Source organism: Quercus lobata, chromosome 2 (genome assembly GCF_001633185.2).
Source record: "Quercus lobata isolate SW786 chromosome 2, ValleyOak3.0 Primary Assembly, whole genome shotgun sequence".
Classification (NCBI taxonomy): Eukaryota; Viridiplantae; Streptophyta; class Magnoliopsida; order Fagales; family Fagaceae; genus Quercus; species Quercus lobata.
In genome coordinates, this window is record NC_044905.1 from 99,567,460 (window position 1) to 99,589,046 (window position 21,587).

The following is a 21,587-nucleotide window of genomic DNA, read 5'->3' on the forward strand; positions in this document are numbered from 1 at the left end:
GTAATATATTATACACCGGCCAAAAAAAACAAATGGTTTTATAATTTGACTTTGGATTTCCATTAATTATCATCAAGACTCTGTGATTTATAAATCTTATTTTTGTACGGCCATTTTAGATGGAACCGTTATTAATTAGCTCTTATTCTTAAGTCTTAATGTTGCTGACTTATACATATATATTTTTTTTGAGAAGGACTTATACATATATTAATATCGCTATGAATGTTTTTAAATTTTGCGTTTGAATATTATTTCACATCTAATAATGTCCACCCACATCCTAAAAAAATGTTCTCACTTTTTTACATTACATATAAAATATGGTTATTTTGACATTATGTAAAATATGAATATTTGACATTATGCAAATATTTTGAGAATATAAAACAATAATTAACACTAACATCCACATAAAAAAGTACTATGTCTATAGCATTTTCATAAAAAGATATTACGTCCATAAGTTATTATTGGTTTTAATTTGAACACACTATTGAAATAATATTTTTACCTACTAATAATAACTAATAACAATTTACAATTTATAATTGGGTCCTTTTTTTTTTTTTTTGATGAGATAATTGGGTCTTGTTAATGGGTGCTGCACAGCACCCGTTAATGTGGTATAAAATTACAATAAAATACTCATGTTTTATGGGAGTAGGAAAAAGCTGAATTTGTGTTAGACGTGTGTCAGCTTTCATTGAAAAATCAAGTTATTTTGCGTGCAGCACCCGTTAATCTGATATAAAATTACAATAAAATACTCATGATTTATGTAGGAAAAAGCTGAATTTGTGTTAGACGTGTGTCAGCTTTCATTGAAAAATCAAGTTATTTTGCAACTAGACCAAAGTGTCATTTTATTTTTTTTCCAATTCCTTCATCTAACCGATTAGGCTAATTAGCTTTATGCCTTCATCTCTAGAGTCACTAACTTTTATTTTTTTTGTCCTTATATAGGAGTTGAGATTCATGTTTTTTTTTTTTTTTTTTTTTGGGTTTTTTAAAAGGGTAATGCTAGGCTCCCATTATTTTTAAAAACAAAAATATAATGAAAACAGTTTTTCCATAACAAATTTTATAATATTTTTAAAGTGGTCAATTAGATGTGACAAATTCAATTATTCATGAAATTGAAAAGAAAAAAAGGAATATATATATACACACACACATATATATATATATATAGATATATAAAGTATATTACAAAACAAAAATGAAAAACTTTTGTTATATGTTGGGAAAAGTAAATATTAAAAGCACCGGCGGCTCCATGATTTTTTTTCTAGGGGGTCATTAATGTCTTAAGTTAGGATTTTGTTGTGGAGAGTAAAAAAAAATGATTAATTTTTTATATATATAAAGTTTTCATATAACATGCAATAATCTAACATAATATTCTAAATAGTATACAATGCAACTATACTATACAATAGTCTAAAAAAATTATTAATAGTTTAAAGATCAGTACGTGAGACAACAACAATTAAATGCATAAATATATATAATTAAATAAATAATCATAAAATTTGTCAAATTAATAATAATTCATTGTAATCGTATGCAATACCAATTAAATAAAAATATATGATAAAGAAGAATAGTAACACATACAAGAGTAGGTATGGGAGTAAACGTGAAACTAAGAAAAAAAAATAGTAACTGATATAAGATTTTGCTTTTGAAGTGTATGGATTTTTAACCACACAAGTGGTCATTCTCTTGGAATTGGAGTAAGTACTAAGACATTTTGGACTCAAAAAACTATAGAACACTTATCAAACTACTTGATTAGACAGAAAGAAAATATAGAAATGAAAAAGAGAGAATGAGAAAAGAATCATATATTTAAATACAGAATATTTGGTATGGTGTAATTTTTTGCTGAAGAAGAAGAAAAGTGCAAGAAAAAACAATTTTATTTTACCATCAAAGGTAAAGTAAATTAGAGTCCGGAGAGAATGTTTATTTATTAACAAATGAGCAATTTTAATAATAGTGCTATTGACACAACATTTATGCAATAAAATATTGGTGTCAAGTTGTTAAAAGTATGTAAAAAAGTGACATCAATTATGGGATCAGATAAAAAGCCAATTACAACTTGTCACTTAACCTTTATTGTAAAAATATTATGAAAATAGCACTAATTAAAATGATCATATTTCAAGTTTATTTCAATTGGGTTTAAACAAAATTTAGAGTCGAAATGTTCAAAATTTTATTTTAGGAGTCAAAACAAAAAAAAAAAAAAAAAATTAAAACTTTATATATATTTATATATATATATATTCTTTTGGCCAGGCCAGGGGGTTCAAAACCCCCTGGGCTGGCTGTAGAGCCACCCCTGATTAAAAGCAAAAAAATGAGATTGTTTGTATAATTATTTTTAGGCTAAAATGCAAAACTCATCCTTTAAATTTCTCCAGAATTCATTTTAGTCCTCTAACTTTCTTTTTTTTCATTTCAATTCTCTAAATTTCAAATTTATTCAATTTTATACTTTCCATCAAATTTTGTTAAAATTTTTTGAAAAAAAAAATGGAAAATATTCTTCATCATTAATTCAATTGAATTTTTTTAATTTAAAAAATTTGAACAAAAAATTAAAAAAATTGGAAAATTAACCACAACATATAACAAAAGTTGATGGAAAAGTCATAATTGAATAAACTTGAAAGTTAAAAGACTGAAATGAACGAAAGCATAATTAAAGGATTGAAATGAATTTTGGTGAAACATAGAGGGTAAGTTTTATATTTTAACCTTTTTTTTTAATACGAAGAGGGGCAATTCTTTAATGATGTTTGTCAGCCGGCATAGAAAACAACAAATGTTGCCTGCTTTTACTTAAATACCCCTTCAACTATTTTTACCATCTCTTTTTTATCTCTCCCCCATCCTTTGGTTTCTTTATTCATCCTTATCTTTATAAATTTTCCCCCTTTCCTACATAGCTACAACATGTGTGTCAGGCACAAATACGAAGGTACCATTTGTTATTTATTATTATTATGCTTTAGCCTCCAAAAAATAACTTTTTAGAAAAGAAATAGGACTCCTAAATTCAAATATTCATGAGATGGAACATTAAAAAAAAATTATCTAGAAAAAATTAGAATACATAGATAAAATTAGTGGCATAGTAAAAAAAAAATTTCAAAATAAACTTATATAGTTAATCTCTTATTAACATACATGGCTCTAGTTAGATTAGGTCGAGTGGTTATACTTATATATGTTTAATCTCTTGTAAAGCTTGGAATTCCATTAACTATTTAAGCACTCTTTTTTCAAAATATATTATTACAATTCACATAATATGCCTAAATATATTCCAAATTTCTAGATTCATCAAAACCAATTCTCAAAAATAAATCAAACTTAAAATTAAAATAAGGGTAACAAAATAAACTTAAAAAAATGGTGGGTTGCTTTGGGTCAGACAAATTGAAAAAATTATCAATTCAAACTTGACACAACCTAAGACTTAGATTACATCCTTCCTATATATTTCTTTTACTTTGTTTTTAAATTGTAACTTGGAAAAAGAATCTTGCGTTTTCTCTTCTTTATGTTCATTTGTTTAACAAATAAACCAAAATTAAGCCAAATTTAAGCTTAACTATTAAACGAGCTAAGCTCAAACATAATAATATGTCTATGAACGAGCTCAAAAAACATGATAAAAGATTTATAGTTAATTATAATTAATAATTCCATTCATAGTAAAATTCATTGATTTGTGAAGGAGTAAAATACCTCTATGTAAACTAAAAATGTTGTGTTGAAAATAATCCAATGGGCCTTAAACAATGTTGAAGCGTTGAAAATACCTCTATGTAAACTAAAAATATCAAAAACAAATTTCACTTTAAATTACAAATTTATTCCCTATAGTTGTTAGAAATGAGATAATTGTATTCTTTTGCGCTTAGCTATTGTGTGTCACTATAAAATAAGCATTCAAATTTACTAGTTGTTTCGTTAGGATAGATGCATCAATTGATTTCTAAAAAATGTATGATCTTATTAACCATGAGTCCATTGACCTCCCATTATTCTACATAGGATTCTGACTTTGACAACATTTCCTATTATGTCCATAACATTTGAGGTTTAAATCCCCTCTCCCCTATTGTGACTCATGTGAGACCCATAAAATAGCAAGGAAAATAAACAATAAACTAGTTTATAATTGCTCCCCAAATGGGCACTTAATCTTTGTGGAGAGTCAAGCCCAAAATTCACAATGTATAGCAAACAAAGGCTAATGGTGCTTTGTGGAAAGAGAAATCAGAATAAACTAAAATACAAGAAAGTTTAGAAAATATACACAGGTCCAAAATTTCGATCCACTGATACTAAGAAGAGCAAACTAAGAGAGGAAGTGAGGAAAAGAGGGAAGTTCCTCTGTACTAGCACTTCCACCCCTAGGCTTTGGAATCGTAAATATTCTTATTAGCTAACTGGGATTTTGTGTCAAAGTTTCAAGTCTAAGAGAAAAACGTGATCCCTCTTTTGTGGGCTAATGGTGAGTATTTATTCTAAGTTTGGAAGATGCTTGTGATCGGTTTTTTGGTTGAGAAAAAGGCTTTTAGGCCTCGTTTGGTTGGAGGTGAAATAGGGAGGATAGAAACAAAAAAAAAAAAAAAAAAGAGGTGAAAATAGGTGAGAGAGGTGTTTGATTAAGAGGGGGAGTGAAAGGAAATTTTGGTAGGGCCCAGGTGTTTTCTCCCCTGGCCCACCAAAATCCTATCTCTCCAATTTTAAGAGAAAACTTGGGGGGGGGGGGTTTATTTCAACCCAATCAATTACACTTTTCCCCTCTTTTTGAAATGTTAAACATGGAAATCTCAGGTAATCGTTGGCATTTGACTTTATTTCAACCAACTTAATAATATTTTCTTGTTTTTTTGGTTCACATTGTTCATTTTTTTTTAATTTCTTTTTCTTTATCTTGTTTTCACCCCACCTTTTGTGTTTTTCATCTTTTTATTTTTCTATTTCTTCTATTCACTGGTCATACACTTTGTTGTTTTGGTTTTGTGTGTGTGTGTGTGTGTGCACGCACTTATCCCTCCTTTTGTCTTCTATCTTTTGTTTTTATCAATTTCTTCCATAGTATCATCCAAATGGACAACCGATAGTGATGCCACAAGGGGAGGCCAGAATCATCCAAAAGTGAAGTGTCTATATATAATTTTTTAAATAAATAAGTGTATAAAAAATTGTGTTTTCTTTTGTTATATTTAATAGGGATATAATTGTAAATTTATATCAACTTCATTTTTCATAGTTTTACATCTTTCCACTTTGTCATCCTCCCAACCAAATGTATATGAGAGAAAACAAAATTTTTTCTATCCTCTTACTTTTTTATCCTCTCCCTATTTTCTATCCTCCCACTTTTTCATCCCTCCAACCAAACAGACCCTTAAGGGTGTGGGGTTAGGAATCGTCCCACTCAACCCTTTAGCCTGCCTCACCCATATTTGAGGGAATAGTCAAGTACACAAAAACTTTGCACGCCTATATTCATAAAAAGAGAAAAAATAAAATAAAATACTACTTGAATTTGTTATACTAATTTGAATGTGAATTGAATATTTGTTTTGTCTAAGGGTGAACTCCTTGACTTTTTTAATTTCTCCCCTTTATGTCTATAACTTCGATAGAATTGCCCCTCTTCATATTAAAAAAAAGGCTAAAATATAAAACTTACCCTCTATGTTTCACCGGAATTCATTTCAATCCTTTAATTTTGCTTTCGTTCATTTTAGTCTTTTAACTTTCAAGTTTATTCAATTATGACTTTTCCATCAACTTTTGTTACATGTTGTGATTAATTTTCCAATTTTTTTAATTTTTTGTTCAAATTTTTTAAATTAAAAAAATTCAATTGAATTAATGATGAAGAATATTTTTCAAAATTTTTTTTTCAAAAAAATTTACCAAAATTTGATGGAAAGTTTAAAATTGAATAAATTTGAAATTTAGAGAATTGAAATGAAAAAAAAGAAAGTTAGAGGACTGAAATGAATTCTGGAGAAATTTAAAGGATGAGTTTTGCATTTTAGCCTAAAAAAATTATACAAACAATCTCATTTTTTTGCTTTTAATCAAGGGCAGCTCTATAGCCAACCCAGGGGGTTCAAATGAACCCCCGACCTGGCCAAAAGAATATATATATATATAAAGTTAATTTTTTTTTTTTTTTGGTTTTGACTCCTAAAATAAAATTTTGAACATTTCGACTCTAAATTTTGTTTAAACCCAATTGAAATAAACTTTAAATATGATCATTTTAGTGCTATTTTCATAATATTTTTACAATAAAGGTTAAGTGACAAGTTGTAATTGGCTTTTTATCTGATCCCATAATTGATGTCACTTTTTTACATACTTTTATCAACTTGACACCTAAATTTTATTGCATAAATGTTGTGTCAGTAGCACTATTATTAAAATTGCTCATTTGTTAATAAATAAACATTCTCTCCGGACTCTAACTTACTTTACCTTTGATGGTAAAATAAAATTGTTTTTTCTTGCACTAGTTTTCTTCTTCATCAGTAAAAAATTACACCATACCAAATATTCTGTATTTAAATATATGATTCTTTTCTCATTTTCTCTTTTTCATCTCTATATTTTCTTTCTGTCTAATCAAGTAGTTTGATAAGTGTTCTACAGTTTTTTGAGTCCAAAATGTCTTTTAGTATTTACTCCAATTCCAAGAGAATGACCACTTGTGTGGTTAAAAATCCATACACTTCAAAAGCAAAATCTTATATCAGTTACTATTTTTTTTTTCTTAGTTTCACGTTTACTCCCATACCTACTCTTGTATGTGTTACTATTCTTCTTAATCATATATTTTTATTTAATTGGTATTGCATACGATTACAATGAATTATTATTAATTTGACAAATTTTATGATTATTTATTTAATTATATTTATTTATGCATTTAATTGTTGTTGTCTTACGTACCGATCTTTAAACTATTAATAATTTTTTTAGACTATTGTATAGTATAGTTGCATTGTATACTATTTAGAATATTATGTTAGATTATTGCATGTTATATGAAAACTTTATATAAAAAAAAAAAATTAATCATTTTATTTTTTACTCTCCACAACAAAATCCTAACTTAAGACATTAATAACCCCCTAGAAAAAAATCATGGAGCCGCCAGTGCTTTTAATATTTACTTTTCCCAACATATAACAAAAGTTTTTCATTTTTGTTTTGTAATATACTTTATATATATATATATATATATATAAATATGTATATATATATTCCTTTTTTTCTTTTCAATTTCATGAATAATTGAATTTGTCACATCTAATTGACCACTTTAAAAATATTATAAAATTTGTTATGGAAAAACTGTTTTCATTATATTTTTGTTTTAAAAATAATGGGAGCCTAGCATTACCCTTTTAAAAAAACCAAAAAAAAAATAGAAAAAGGAAGAAGAAAAGAAACGGGAATCTCAACTCCTATATAAGGACAAAAAAAAAAAAAAGTTAGTGACTCCAGAGATGAAGGCATAAAGCTAATTAGCCTAATCGGTTAGATGAAAGTATTGGTAAAAAAATAAAAGGGCACTTTGGCCTAGTTGTAAAATAACTTGATTTTTCAATGAAAGTTGACACATGTCTAACACAAATTCAGCTTTTTTCCTACTCCCCATAAAACATGAATATTTTATTGTAATTTTATATCGGTGCTGCACGCAAAATAACATGATTTTTCAATGAAAGCTGACACATGTCTAACACAAATTCAGTTTTTTCCTACTCCCCATAAAACATGAATATTTTATTGTAATTTTATATCAGTGCTGCACGCAAAATAAAATGATTTTTCAATGAAAGCTGACACACGTTTAACACAAATTCAGCTTTTTCCTACTTCCCATAAAACATGAGTATTTTATACCACATTAACGGTTTCTGTGCAGCACCCGTTAAGAAGACCATTTATAATTTATTTTAAAAATATTGTGAATATAAGATTTTTTATATAAAAAATCTACTAGAATCTTGTAATCATAATGAGAAGTATTAAGTGGTTTTTTGTCAAAAAAAGAAAAAAGAAAAAAAGAAAAGCCAATTAGACAAGCCCCACTGTGAATTATTTAAATGTAGATGATCTGCAGCCAGCTTCCCCAATGAAGAAAGCATTACATGGTTTTTACTTTTAAGTCAAACATAATAGAATGCAAATGACATGCCCCACCACCTGATGTCTAACATTACCACAATTAATTTGACATCACTAGCTAGAAAGCAATAGTTTGATTCATATTATAAAACAACTGCTAATGCTCGCTATTATTTTTTTCTTTTCGGCTCCTTTTAAGTAAATGCTGCGGTTTCAATCCCATTAGGTGTGTGTGGGCAGTGTACAAATTGCACTTGGGTTAAAAATATGTTATCTTAGTTCTTGCTGCCCATTTTTTTGAGTGATGCCAATGTATTAATGTATAGTTACTAGATAGTCATGACGATTCAGATGTTATCTTAGTTCTTTGCTGGCAAACGATATTCCACCACGTCAAGTGTTGTTTTTCTAGGCATATTAGACCCGGTATTTACTATTTAGCCTACCAAAAATTAGAAAAAAAGAAAAAGAATAATTAAGAAGAGAAGATGATGTAGGACTTTATGGTATCTAGATAGCGAGCCACCTACTCAACAAGCGAAAAGGAAAAGAGTGATGATAGTTTTACGCTTTTTATTATACACGCAAGCATTATATACGCATGCTGTCATATATATATATATATATATATATATGATTGAAATCGTGTTTTTAAAACATGATTTTGAAAGGCAGTGTATATGGAGTGTGTAACATGGAGTGTGTCGTCAGATTTTCTGGTATGAAAATGCTTAAGACATTACAAGTTTTACTATATAGAACTTACAAACTAATGTGATAATATAAATGATTAGTAAGAACTCGGTTTATAAACTTTATGTATTAAAACTTGTAGTCTGCCTAGAATTACTCCAGGAAAAAAAATACCTACATGCTAGACGTGGCTTGAATCAATAAGACCGTAATGCCATGACATTCGGACATTACTAACCCATACATCAATATAGCTACATCTACAGAAATGAATCATTGAAACTTGAAAATAAGGGGCATTACAATTTTAAAAAGATATCAACTTGAGGGAAGAAAGTACACACTTATTGAGTAATTTCTTCGATCTTTCACTAAAATATATAGAAAAATCAAACTTAAGCACCGGAGCATCAGTGGCGGGACACCACACCGGTGTTCTAGATTTTCTTCATTTCACTCATTGCAGGTGCTTTAGTCAAGTTGAGCTTGCAATTATCTGAATCATTAGTTAGTATTGGATGTGGGAAATCACATATTTATCTATGACAGAGACTGTATGGTTCAAACTCGATCAATGGATGCTCGTTAAATGAACTGTCACGCAAAGTAACAACAAAACATTGGAAACGATAACACACATGTGATCGATCGCCCTTGAGCAATGTAAAATCTCACTCTTTATATATGGAATACAAATTTGGATTAATATTATTAAAGTGAATATTTTCATGCTAAGTCGCATCAGCTTGGGCATGAACAACCAGACGTAAAGCCCAGTTTGCACATTCCTCAACCTTCTTTATTCAGGACCCAAAGAACTGCTCATTACACTCAACGACAAGAGAAGAAAGCAAAGCCCAACATATCGGGCAATGGTAAGCATGCATGAAAGCTTAAGCATAAGAGCTTGAGCATGAAAAACGAGCACTAGTTGAGAGATTTGAGCATAATATCCGGATTTTTACCTCCGTTATGGGGATAGAAGATTACAAATAAAAAAATCTTAGCCATAACTATTTTAATATGTTAAATATATTAGCAACGTGATGTGTTATACCATATTGTATATGCTAGAGTAGATGCAGAAGGGGAAGCATAGAATAGGAACACCAGAACACAAGGATTATGTGGTTCACCCTTGTTGGCCTACGTCATCCACGGAAGAATCCCTTAAGGGTTATATCTTTATTATGTAAGAGTGTAGTATAATAACCTATGTTACAATGAACCTTAACATGAGTATATATAGGCGAATAAACTCTAGACTACTAGTACAAGTAGGAGTGAGCTTGGGCCTATTATATTGGGCTAATATGTTTTAATATATCTCTAACACCCTCCCTCAAACTCAAGGCGGAAGCTCGATGAAAGCTTGAGGTTGGATAAGCTTGAGAATATCACTTGGAGATGCCTTGAAGAAACCACAATGAAGAATGTGCCAATTGACCAATTTTGGAGCTTCAAACGAAGAAACAGAGTCTAAAATTGGAATCTACATGAAAAACTGAGTAAGATAGGTCCTTTCGAAAATTTTAACTTTTGGTCAAAAGTTAATACAAAAGTCAAAGTCAACGAAGGTTAAAGTTAACAGTCAGTGCTCATGGGTCAAATCCGGGTGGTTTGGGTAAATTGTCAGTTAGGTGACATAGTACTGACGAGGCGACACTGTTGATGTGGCGAGTTGCATGGCTGCTAACATAGCTAGGGCTGACGTGGCCCTTGATGATGTCATTGATGACATCAGCACGCTTCATCGATGTGTGCGTTATCCACTAGCGCATGGAGTTGAGACCAAAATTTTGAGAGGCACGTGAGGGCATGTGTATTGTTATATGAGGGTCAGATTCTCGAGCTACGTAGACCGGCGGATGACAAGGCCTTCATGGTGGTGAGTGTGTCTAAAAGACGATCTAGGAGTGAAGAATCTATGGCGACACGTGGAGTGAGTGAACGAATCTTGGGTTTTGGCCGCAAGAGGCCATGGAGCACGTCTGTATGGTTGGTTTCATTAGGCAAAGCCTCGATTTGCACAAATATGAAAGGGAGAGGCTTGCTTAGGCCTGAGAATGTTGACATAGCAGTGAGTCATGGTGGCTACATGATGCCGTGGAGTCTAGATTTGAAGTTAAGCAGGGGCACTGTGAATCTATGCTATGCATGCATGAATCTTCTTTGCTGTATAAAGATGTTTGTTTGATGCCAAGAACAAAGTTTGGCTCTGATACCATGTTAAATATATTAGCAATGTGATGTGTTATACCATGTTGTATATGCTAGAGTAGATGCGGAAGGGGAAGCATAGAATAGGAATACCAGAACACAAGGATTATGTGGTTTAGCCTTGTCGGCCTATATCCACTGAGGAATCCCTTAAGGGCTATATCTTTATTATGTAAGAGTGTAGTACAATAATATGTATTACAATGAACCCTAACATGAGTATATATAGGCGACTAAACCCTATACCACTAGTACAAGCAGGAGTAGGCTTGGGCCTATTACATGGGCTAATATGTTCTAATATATCTCTAACATAATATTTCAGCAAATATATAATCAAAGACTTAAAAAAAACTCACACATCAGTCCCAACACACTAGCGGAGGTGGTAGATGTTGTGATCTGGCATGGTGGATTTGGGTGTTTGAAAGTTGATTTCTATGGGTTTGTGGGTTTTTTGGCATGAGGCTTATGGTTTGTGGGTTTCTGTAAGCTAATTTTTATGGACACATGTTTCACTCTAAAATTTTGTTGAAGGCTGAAGCTGATTTGAATGCTCTTAGATCCCTCATTATAGCGACTAGGCTATTTATGGAAGAACCAAAATCAAGGAAATCCCTAATGAGAGAGGTCTATATATGGAAGAATTGAAATTTAAAACTAGTATGAAAGTGATCCCTTACACTCATAAACACTTCATTAACTTAGGCATTGGAGCAACTAGGCTGATATCACACTGATCGCCAATGTCATTATGAGATTTCTTTAATTTTGTGGATGTCCGTTTGGCTGGTCAACTATATGACCTCTAATTCATCATTAGATAATCTTAAAAAAAAAAAATTGATCAATCTTTTACGATCTCAATTAGGGGTGGAGCCAAGAATTTTTGCTTGAGAGGTAGAGTTATAGTATAACGATAGTAGTCAATACCTGTATGCATGCATGCATGCACGTGCGCGCACAAACATATATGCTTAATTTTTGGAATTGATATTTTTTTAAAAATAGTGAATATAAAAAAATTGTCTAGTTTGATACTAAACATTTGCTTATATAAAAAAAAATAGCTTTTAGACTAAAATTCATTTAATATCATGCATCTTCAAATAGAATCACTTAAAATTTTCATTTTGAGTGTAAAATTACCAAATTGTCTATCAATGTGTACAAAAAAATTACAATAGAATCAATGAAGTCTTCAAAACCACAAATGATCCAAAACTTTATCAAATATAAGAGTCAATTTTACAATAGAAAATTAAATAGAAAGAAAAAAAATATAACTGATCTCTATAACTACAGAACAAATCGCTAAATTTTCTTTTAAGGAATTATTTATAATTAAGGGGAATAATTGGAATTATTTGGGACCCGGGGGGGGGGGGGGGTGAGATGCCCCCAGGCTATATGGTAGTTACACTCCTATTCTCAACCAAGAGGACAATTTCTTACCTCCTAACTGCTTCTCTTTAAAAATTTCACGTTTAAACCCCGTACATGAACAACTTACTATTGATCAATTAATCAATATCAAGTTCAAGTTGTTAAGTAGGCGGTTATAAGTCTAATATGGATAAAACAATCACAACAAGAATAATTACCTTTGCAAGATGAGGAATTGTTCACGAAGTGAAAACCAAACAATAAGACCTAGCTTAGTTCTAAAAATCCACTGAAAAAGTTGCGATATAAGTTGACTTATAAGATCTCCTGTACAAGTAACTTGACACTATATTCAACCTCTACACTCTTGCTGCAACTATTGACCCAACCTCTGTCTCTAAAGTAATCCAACATCACAAGTCGATTGCTAGCTGACTGCAAAATTGATTTTTGTAGTCTCTATGATTTCCAACAACACAGGTGTATCTTGTGGTGGGTGATGAATTCTCCTCCCAATGATTTCACCATTGGAAAGGGTTGGTAGACAAGAATATTGAGTTCAACGTTATTTATTTATTTAACTGTCTTCCTTCTCCTGAGTTTATGGTTAATTTACATATAGTTATGTAGGGTTTTGGGCTAGAGTTTGTCGCCAAAAAGATAATTGGAGCAAATCTCAAAACATTTTGTAGCAGGATTTTGGTTGATTGAGAGTTTATCGAGATTTTTTTGCCTAGAGCTTGGGTGACCGAGAATGTGCTCGCATGACCATGAATTCCAATTTCACACTACCTGAACTTGTCTTTGAATTTAGCCCTCAATACCCCTTGTACATTACAAAATTAAAACTCAACATTTAACGACAAAAAAAAAAAAATTTCTTCAAATTAACCATCATCTAGAAATCCAAACATCTTTTTTCATCATTTTTCCGTAGTATAATATTTCAGCCACGATGAAGTGAGTCCTGTCCTGGATGGTCCATCCACAAAACAAGACAAAATATAGCCTAACTTCAACAACACGATTTTCCACAAAGAATTGGACTAGAAATAGGGTCGATGAAGATAGAGTCAGTAGGGATGGCAATAAAGGCCCAACCCGTGGGTACCCGACTCTACCCAATCCTAATGGGCTGGATTTTACCTGGTTCGTTTAACAGTAGGATTGGGTCTGAGTTTTTTTTAAAAAAAAAAAAAAACCCGAAACGGGTTTGGGTTTTGTTAAGACCCGACCTGAACCCAGACCAGTACCCGACCCGCTTAAATATTAAATTACAAAAAAACCACCTACATATAAACTAAAAACCTAATTACCCTACCAAGCCTCACTCATTTCACTCAGCCTCTCATACAGCCGCTGTCCCTCTCTCTCTCTCTATATATATATATATAAACTAAAAACCTAATTACCCTACCATCCATTAGGGTGCTCTAATGAACTTGGGTTCAAACTCAAAGTCCTATAGCCCACCTTGAGTTTTGAGGGAATTTTTGGATTATGTTATTTTTAGGCTCAAGTTTAGTTGGGCCTATTGTACTTGTTGTACTAATCTATGTTTATACTTCTTTGCATGTACCTTGAAAACTAGCTTGAAAGGGGAGAGTGTCCAAGAGCTTATATCTATATGGTTAAATTTACACTTAATCCAAGTGGGATACTAGGATCATAACATACTATCACGCTCTGCAGCTGACATCCATAGCGGCTTACTCTATTAACACTGACCCAATGATAGTCATTTCTCCTCTTGGTGGCTTCATTAACCTATTAGTTATTTTAATCTAGCTTCTAGGAGATCCGATCATAAAGCCGCAACTCATTTGATCCAATACTCAGTGAGTTACGTTCGATTACTCGACGTGGTGTTTGGCTTTAATACCAAATGATACAAACTCACAAGTAGAACTTATATACACATGATTAAGCTTTCACTTAATCTATGTAATACACTAGAATCCAAACATTGTATACATATTATTAATTTTAGACTTTATTTAAACTTATAGTCTTCCACTATACATTTTTAAATCTTTCAAAATATAATATACACATTCAGTTTAGCATAGAAATTATAAAATGATTTCTGAATGATTTTATATTATTCAATGTTTATCAACAAGATTTTATATTATTCAATGAGATCCTAGGAATCTTAAATCTATTTGAATAAGGGAAATTGTCTCCTTGCGGTGACAAGGATCCTATCCTATGTTAGTAAGATGCCTCTCTTATTGAAGGGTACTAATTTACGTGAAACGCATGACCACAAGGCCACTCCAATTAGTAAACAAGTCCAAGAGGGAATCAAAGGACTTCCACTACCATAAAAGTCAATTAATATATATTTTTTTTGTCAAATTACTGTCTTAGTTTATGAATGTTGGGTTGGAGAAATTTTGTTTTTCAATTATTGATTGTATCAACTTAGTCCATTGTGTTTTGAAACCATTTAATATATATAACTTTTGATACCACTTCCCATCAAAATTATCAACCAAAGTTATACAAATAAGTATCAACTACCGCACTTCTTGGGAGAGTTGGTACCTCCCCTAGTACAAAATGTTTGAGGGGTCTTAACTCTTATGGGTAGGGGTTCAAATTATAGACAACTAGGTATTTCTAACTATTAAAAAAAAAAAGTAGGCATCAAAGTTATACAAATAATGCTTCTTTCAAACTTTATAATCTCCAATAGTAAGTATCAACTACCGAACTTCTTAGGAGAGTTGGTACCTCCCCTAGCACAAAATGTTTGAGGGGTCTTAACTCTTATGGGTAGGGGATTATAGACAGCTAGCTATTAATGGTATTTCTAACCATTAGAAAAAAAGTAAGCATCAAAGTTAACTATAGATTAAATTACTCAATTTGTTATGGAATTTCATAGGGTATCCAATGATAATAAGGACAATAGTAACATTGACAATAAAATTTTCTCCCATTGATTTATAAGTACAAGGAAAAGAATTTTTAAAATATTAATATAATACGAAAGTATTGAAAGGTATAACATTAATAAAAAGTTACATTTGATCTTGTCATTCTATATATAATTATATATACACATACATATAATAATGTGAGTTCTAGTTAACTCAATTGGTAAAGTATCTTATCGTATAAGAAGAGATTTAGAATTTGAGCCCTACATCTACACTAAAAATCAATTGACGTATTAGCTTAATGATAAAGAATAATTATCTCGGAACGGACACTATAGATTAAATTCTATCATACTTATCAAAGAAAAAAAAAATGAAACACATAACAATTTCTAAGAAAAATAAGAAGTACAATAGTAACAATGGCAAGATAATCTACTCCCATTGTTTTTTAAGTATACAAGGGTGGAAATTTTAAAATATTAATCTAATATGAAGGTTTTGAATAGTGTAACATTAATAGAAAGTTGCATAAAATATAACTTGATTATATATATATATATATATAGCAACAACAATTATTAAATCTTAGTCCAGTCATCAATAGATTAATTAAAGTTGATTACATGTTATGTGATTAAACATCCATCTTCATGAGACTTAAAAAGAATGAAGCAACTGAGGACCAAAGTGTCAAACTTATTACAACTGAGCTCACTCATTATTGTAATAAGTATCACCAAATTTTAGTTAATTTATATATATTGTAATAAGTAGCTCTACCCGGCCTCACTCATTCCACTCAACCTCTCATCCCTCTCTCACTCAATCTCCTCTCCCACTCTCTCTCACGCTCACTCACCCTCAAGCTCACCGCCGGTCTCACTCACCCTCCTCTCCCACTCTCATTCAAGCTCATCGCCGGTCTCAAGCTTCTTCACAGGTTCGTTTCAATCTTTTCAGTAAAAGAACTTGCGATTAATTTCAATCTTTCGATTCTTTTCCAGTTAAAAACTTGCGATTTATTTTTTGTTTTTTTTTTAGTAACTTTGGGTTTGTTAATGAAATCGTTATTGCTAAAATCGTTGTGATATTTCTTTGTTGGAATGGTTGATAACATATTTGGCTTTGAAGTGGTTCAAAAATAAGAGTTGGTATTTGTATCAGTCGGCCTTCGGATTTTTTTTTTTTTTTTTTTTTTTTTTTTTTGGAGAAACACAGATTCTGTCTCAGTGGGTAATCTTGTTGTTTGAGTAGTGTTTAGGGCTAGTTCGTTGTAGTTGATTTGTTGTGAAAGCAGTTGATTTGTTGTAGTTGGTTTGTGGTTGATTTGTTTTTTGTGTTGTTGTTAATGCAGAGCCTAGAAGGGAAATGGGAGACATCGTTGGACAGTGATTGGGCCTTATAGAAAAAGACATTTTTTTTTACCAATCCATTTTGTCCTGCTAGAAAAGTATTGTCCAGATAAACCCATTACACTTTCCTACATACACATTCTCAAAGCAAAAGGAAAAGAAAAATGAAGCTCTTTACTTTGATACTTTTCTTAGCTCCCTTCTTGCTTGGTTGTAATGGCGATGTTAGCAGCCTCATCAACTCGTCTCTTTTTGAAAGTATGCTTAAACATCGAAACGATCAAAGATGTAAAAGTAATGGATTCTACACTTACAATGCTTTCATAACTGCTGCCCAATCTTTCGGTGCCTTTGGCACAACTGGTGATGTTGCTACACGTAAAAGGGAGCTTGCGGCTTTCTTTGGTCAAACCTCTCAATGCACCACAGGTTCTTTACTTAGTTTTTGTACTATTGAAGTTGTGTTAAGGACCTAACTAGGTGTTTCACAACTATTGTCCCTAGAATTACTCTAATTACAACAAGTGAAAAATTTTGTGTCCCTAGAATAACTCAAAGACTAATAGGTTTACAAAATGAGAAGAACAAACATGCCATTATTGTAATAAGTATCTCCAATATAATATAATATTTAAGTGTGTGTTTGGTATCTCCTACTTTTCATGTAATTAAGAATACTAGGCTGTAACTTTTACTAACTCATAAAAACATACATCAGTTATGATAATACTGGTAAAGTCTTTTGTCGTCGAATACTAGTTGTTTGTTTTAATACATGGGATTGGCTTAATTTTAATTGCAAAAGATGATTATATTTTGTGTAGGAGGGTGGCCTAAAGCACCTGATGGACCATATGCATGGGGATATTGCTTTGTTAGGGAAGTTAACAGGCAATCCGGAGATCAATATTATGGTCGAGGACCTATCCAACTTTCTTAGTAAGTCTTTAAAATAATAAATTTGTCAATTATAAGTTAGGGGTGCAATTTTTTTTTTTTTTTTTAATACAAACTTTCACAAATATGGTTGACATAATTTGTTGTTATTGGTATGTAATGAAACTCATGTTAGTGGTGAAGTTAAATGAAATTGATGGTGCTCATGTCAATATATATATATATATATATATCAACAATTAAAAAATATGTGTCAGGAGTATTGCTATGACACACAAATCAAAGACTTTGATCCTGACTTTGATCATTTCATTGACATGTTAGCAACTACAACTACGATCAAGCAGGAAAAGCCATTAGAGTCAATCTCACAAACAATCCAGATCTTGTAGCCACAGACGCCGTCATATCGTTCAAGACAGCCATATGGTTTTGGATGACCCCACAAGGAAAGAAACCATCTAGCCATGATGTCATCATTGAAAAATGGAAACCCTCCCCTGCTGACACTGCAGTTGGTCGAAAATCAGGTTATGGTGTAATCACCAACATTATCAATGGTGGGAAAGAATGTGGCCATGGATATAATGATAATGTGTTTAATAGGATTCGTTTCTATACGAGGTACTCTGACATGTTGGGAGTAGACTATGGGAAGAACTTAGATTGCTATAATCAAACGTCTTTTGCCTAAATAGCTCTGGTCCAGAGCAAGAAAATGGTCAGCCAAGTAAAATTAGAAGACCATATAAATGTATGATCATGAATTGGAGATTTGCTCATTCAATGAGAAATCACTTTTGTAAACCTTTCCTCTCAATCATTTACATTGGTAGCTACGCTCCTATTCTCAACCAAGAGGACAATTTCTTACCTCTTAACCCCTTCTCTTTAAAAATTTCACGTTTAAAGCCTGTACACGCACAACTTAATATTAATTTAAAACAATTAATCAATATCAAGTTCCAAGTTGTTAATTAGGCGGTTAAAAGTGTGATATGGATAAAACAATCACAACAAGAATAATTACCCTCACAAGATGAGGAATTGTTCACGAAGTGAAAACCCAACAGTAAGACCTAGCTTAGTTCGGCAAATCCACTATGAAAAAGTTGCGATATAAGTTGACTTATAAGATCTCCTGTACAAGTAACTTAACAATATTCAAGCTCTACACTCTTTGCTGCAACTATTGACCCAACATGTGTCTTTGAAGTAATCCAACATCACAAGTCGATTGCTGACAGCAAAATTGATTTTTGTAGTCTCTATGATTTCCAACTACACAGGTGTAGATCTTGTGTTGGGTGATGAATTCTCCTCCCAATAATTGGAGACGGTTGGAAGACAAGAATATTGAGTTCAAAGTTTTTTTTTTTTTTTTAGCTGTCTTCCTTCTCTAGAGTTTAGGGTTAATTTGCATATAGTTATGTAAGGTTTTGGGCTAGAGTTTGTCGCCAAAAAGACAATTGGAGCAAATCTCAAAATATTTTGTAGCAGGATTTTGGTCGATTGAGAGTTTACCGAGATTTTTTGCCTAGAGCTTGGGTGACCGAGAATGTGCTCGCATGACCAAGAATTCCAATTTCACACTACCAAACTTGTCTTTGAATTTAGCCCTCAATACCTGTTGTACATCACAAAATTAAAACTCAACATTTAACCAAAAAAAAAAAAAAAAAAGAATTGTCATGAAATTAACCATCATCTAGAAATCCAAAAATCTTTTTTCATCATTTTTCCGTAGTATAATATTTCAGCCACGATGAAGTGGGTCCTGCCCTCGATGGTCCATCCACAAAACAAGACGTGGAATACAGCCTAACCTCAACAACACGATTTTCCACAAAGAATTGGACTAGAAATAGGGTCAATAAAGATGGAGTCAGGCTTAACCAATCCATTTTGTCCTGCTAGAATAGTATAGTCCAGTTGAACCCATAACACTTTCCTATATATAGTTACATACACACCGTTGTTTTGAAGACACATTCTCCAAAAAAAAATAAATAAAATAAAATAAATAAATGAAGCTCTTTACTTTGATACTTTTCTTAGCTTTCTTCTTGCTTGGTTGTAATGGCGATGTAAGCAGCCTCATCAGCTCGTCTCTTTTTGAAAGTATGCTTAAACATCGAAACGATCAAGGATGTAGTAATGGATTCTACACTTACAATGCTTTCATAACTGCCGCCCAATCTTTCAGTGCCTTTGGCACAACTGGTGATGTTACTACACGTAAAAGGGAGCTTGTGGCTTTCTTTGGTCAAACCTCTCATGAGACCACAGGTTATTTACTTAGTTTCAGTACTATTTGAAGTTGTATTAAGGACCTAACAAGGTGTTTCAATTAGTCACAACTCTTGTCCCTAGAATTACTCAAATTACAACAAGTGAAAAATATTGTCCCTAGAATTACTCAAAGACTTATAGTTTTACAAAATGAGAAGAACAAACATGCCATTATTGTAATAAGTATCCCCAATATAATATAATATTTAAGTGTTTGGTATCACATATATATTTTTCATATAATTAAGAATACTAGGTTGTACCACTGCACATCCTTGGTGCGTTGGTCACTCCACAAGGATAAGTACTTGTGGGGTGTGGGGGGCAATGGTCGGGATTTAAGTCTCTAAGAAGGAGCTTAACATACATATATACTTAAATTATGTTAAAGTAGAATTTCTATCTTGTATAAAAAAAAGAAAAGAATACCAGGCTATAACTTTTACTAATATATACAAACATACATAAGTTATGATAATGAAGTTGTCTTACCAAGGTAAGTGAGGTAGTTATCTCGGCTTTCCAGTTAACTCAATTGGTAAAGTTTTTTGTTATCGAATACTAGTGGTTTGTTTTAATTTGTGGGATTAGCTTAATTTTAATTGCAAAAGACGATTATATTTTGTGTAGGAGGGTGGTCTACTGCACCTGATGGGGATATTGCTTTGTTAGGGAAGTTAACAGGCAATCTGGAGATCAATATTATGGTTGAGGACCTATCCAACTTACTCAGTAAGTCTTTAACATAATACAATTTTTTCAATAATAAGTTAGGGATGCAATTTAATTTTAATACAAACTTTCACAAATATGGTTGATATGATTTGTTGTGATTGGTACATAATAAAACTCATGTTAGTAGTGGAATTAAATGAAATTGATGTTGCTCATGTCACAACAAGTATATATACTTATATTGTTGCTCATGTCACAACAAGTATATATGTCAACAGTTGGGAAAAATATGTGTCAATAGTATTACTATGATACACAAATCAAAAACTTTGATCCTGACTTTGATCATTTAATTGACATATTAGCAACTACAACTACGATCAAGCAGGTAAAGCCATTGGAGTTGATCTCATAAACAATTTAGATCTTGTAGCCACAGACCCCACCATATCGTTCAAGACAGCCATATGGTTTTGGATGACCCCGCAAGCAAACAAGCCATCTAGCCACGATGTCATCATTGGAAATTGGAGACCTTCTTCTTCTGACACTTCAGCTGGTCGAGTGCCAGGTTATGGTGTAATCACCAACATTATCAATGGTGGGATCGAATGTGGCCATGGATATAATGATAATGTGGCTAATAGGATTGGTTTCTATAAGAGGTACTTTGACATATTGGGAGTAGGCTACGGGAACAACTTAGATTGCAATAATCAAAGGTCTTTTGCCTAAATAGCTCTGGTCCAGAGCAAGAAAATGGTCAGCCAAGTACAATATGACGACCATATAAATGTATGATCATGAATTGGAGATTTTCTTATTCAATGAGAAATCTCTAAACTTATACATAAATAAAGAAGAATTATATAAATTTGGGTTATGGTAATACATACTTCTCATCTAAGAAATCATATACTAATTTGGGTATGCACATGGCATTCGTTCTCATCCAGGGAGTATATGCTTAAACACGTAAAACAAATCTAAGAGC

General features: G+C 31.9%; 1 pseudogene across 1 annotated transcript; it reads left to right on the plus strand.

Annotated features, from left to right (window-relative positions):
- Positions 1-11,540: 11,540 nt before the first annotated feature.
- Positions 11,541-21,476, plus strand: LOC115974024 (annotated as a pseudogene). Its single transcript, XR_004087833.1, has 8 exons — positions 11,541-11,548; positions 16,884-17,158; positions 17,554-17,668; positions 17,951-18,314; positions 19,168-19,258; positions 19,685-19,915; positions 20,549-20,650; positions 20,959-21,476. The product of XR_004087833.1 is annotated as an uncharacterized LOC115974024 (transcript).
- The last annotated feature ends 111 nt before the right edge of the window (positions 21,477-21,587 follow it).